Source organism: Nilaparvata lugens, chromosome 7 (assembly GCF_014356525.2).
Source record: "Nilaparvata lugens isolate BPH chromosome 7, ASM1435652v1, whole genome shotgun sequence".
NCBI classification, from domain to species: domain Eukaryota; kingdom Metazoa; phylum Arthropoda; class Insecta; order Hemiptera; family Delphacidae; genus Nilaparvata; species Nilaparvata lugens.
This window is the reverse complement of record NC_052510.1, coordinates 44256031-44258929: the sequence shown is the minus strand read 5'-3', so window position 1 is coordinate 44258929 and position 2899 is coordinate 44256031. Positions and strand designations below refer to the sequence as shown.

General features: G+C 33.2%; 1 non-coding gene across 1 annotated transcript; it reads left to right on the top strand.

Moving 5' to 3' along the window:
• The first annotated feature begins 372 nt into the window (after positions 1–372).
• On the top strand, positions 373–456 carry Trnal-cag. Its single transcript has one exon. It is a non-coding gene; the product is annotated as a tRNA-Leu (tRNA).
• The last annotated feature ends 2443 nt before the right edge of the window (positions 457–2899 follow it).

The following is a 2899-nucleotide window of genomic DNA, read 5'->3' as shown; positions in this document are numbered from 1 at the left end:
TATAGTGAGCACAATACTTTAAATTTACACTTTTCACTTCGGAATAAAGTTCATTTTGATGTTAAAAAGTCCAAACATATACAAAACCAAAACAAAACACAAAACCACTAAGCCAAATTTAGAAAATATTGAATTTAGACAATAAATTTAGAGCCGAAAATTTATAGCACGTTACAATTTTGCCATGGCAACCTGATGGTTGTGATGATTTATGAAAATCGAGTTTTTAATTGAAATGATTATGTGTCTGATATGAATATTCCAAATTCACCAGTTTCACTCGATATTCATCCATAGGATTGCAGGAATATGTAGGATTTTAATCGCAAGCGCTTGATCCGAGACTCGTTGTTGAGAGGCTACCCCTCACCAGTCAGGATGGCCGAGCGGTCTAAGGCGCTGCGTTCAGGTCGCAGTCCACTTCTGTGGGCGTGGGTTCGAATCCCACTTCTGACAATAATTTTTGCTGAGCTCTTCCCTTCTATTCTATTTTTTGGAGTGATTGATTGAGTACTTTATTTATGTAGATTACAATAGACAGTGAGGTTAAGAGGTCCTGCCCTGAAATTGATAACAGAATAAAAAATACTGTAACATGAGATTTACTTTCTTTCTATTGAATAACGTTTATTAGTTAATATAGAACAACTCTGTATTACCCTTTTCTAAACTTTTACATAAACACTACTAGTTTAAGCTATCATGCCATTTTTAAAAATGAGTTATTATTTTTCGGTAATCAAATAGTAGTAGTGCTCAAGAAACTTGTAGTGTTTGAGTAAAAATTTTAAAAAAGGGTAATACAGAGTTTTTCTATATTAACAGAAGTTGCAGAGCACTATTTTGTAATGAGATCAAGCTCATAAATCTCACTTTTTAACATATTAAATATATTAAATTGATCTGAAAAACTTTGAAGACCACGTGGAAAAATCACAATTTTCAAACACTTATATTTCTAAAAATACAGAAATTCTTACAAAACAAATTACCACACATGAAAGAAGGAATTTTGATGTACATTACCTGTAAATTTCAAATTCCTAAGCTCCAAAAAAGTGTATTTGTAGTTTTTGTGTTGAGACATGTTGAGTGGAGCTTGACTCAAGCAGCCTGCACATCCTTTTGTTTAAATAAAATAAGAATCTACTCTCTGTTAGTTTCTGTGGGAATAGTTTAATCTAACTTAAAATTTGAAATAGTGAACTGAATTATTGTGATGGAGATTCAAAACTTAAAATGTTTATGAACTCCAAAAGTTAGTCAAAATGGCGGCACACTATAAATACCTGTGGAGACGTCAGCTCGAGACAGTCAGCAGCCAAATTTCTGAATCTCCAGACCATTCATGTTATAAGTGTTTTCTGTGTGCCAATGTAGTCAATATCCGGTGAGTCGCCTCAAAGTTATCTCAAAGTCATTTCAAAGTATTCTCAAGTTTATTCAATTTTACATCGAATTTATTATATCTAAACCATTCATGAACTTTTAAAAATTTGTTTAATGTAACTCTTTTAACAATTCAGTTCGAGAGCGATTATAAATTTTTCTATACAGATTTAATTCTGAATCATTATAATTTTGAATTCATTCAGTTTACTCAGAAACTTTTGCAATATTTAAACTACCTACGAAGACAAGTGAATTATATAAGATGAGCTGTATAATTTTGTGCTGATAGATCACACATTGTTGAATTAATAATACGTTAATCAATTTCTTTTTGTCAATAGCCAAATAATTTTTGAATTCACTCTATGTAGCTCACAGTTTATTATTAAATTTTCAAGTTATTATAGACGGATTAGGAGTGCTTGTTAATTTGTTGAATAACTGTTGCCCTGTCATAAATCGCACTGAAGCTGCCCGAAAAACTTTGCAGTGTGCTTGGGCTGAGAGGCGAGACGGACAACGGACAACGAGCGCATCAAACAACGGTGAAGAGGACCGCTGCGTGCTGAACCACGGACGGAGCCTACACGGGGACCAGGACGACGCTGCATGACTGGACCAACTCCGCCGCTGAGGGCATCACCGACAACCACGGCCAAAAGACGACCTCTGTGCTGAACCCGATCGCTCAAACAAACCAGGTCATTTTGATAAAATATCCATAGTAAATTGAGAAATTCATAAGAACACCCTTGGAAAGAACATTCAATTAATTTCATGAAGGCTTGAAAGTGCAATAAATTATCAAACTTATTCAAAACATCCACACCCTGATTATAAAATTGAATTAAAACGTTGATCAGAATCTCTAAAAGGAATTTTTATTTCATAGATTATAAGTGACTCTATGAGAGGCTATCTTCTTGGCTCGAAAATTCTTCATCTATGACCTACAAACGTGGGCCATTTCTGACACATGGCGCCCAACGTGTTGCATTAAGTTTGATTAATAATTGCACAAGCCAATATTAGATCTTTTTCAATTTCACCAAATTAATTTATTTACAACAATTTTTGAGGCGACTCATTTGCGCTCAGTTTAGTCACAATCCGTATATGATTTATCAATACGGGAGATCAAAGATCAATGTCATAATAATTTTGACTCAAATATTCAAAGAAATTCTCAAATTATCAGAATTCATAAGCATATTGAATTTGTCTATTCCCACAGAAACAGTTTGTCTAAGATTTCTCGTATTATTTTGTGTTTGATGTTTATTTTGCACGTTTGGAGATTCTCATAGGAATGTAATTTGGCTGCATGAATTTTTTGTGTTTGAAATTTTATGTTTGAAATTTTCCAAGATAAATTCTTTCAGTTATCGTAATTGTTGCTATTAGTGCCCTAAAATTGATTTTAGTTTTGATAATAATATTACCTGGAGTTTATAGAATAGGAAAGGTTAATCTAAAAAGATGGCTAATAATAATAATGCCGAATCCG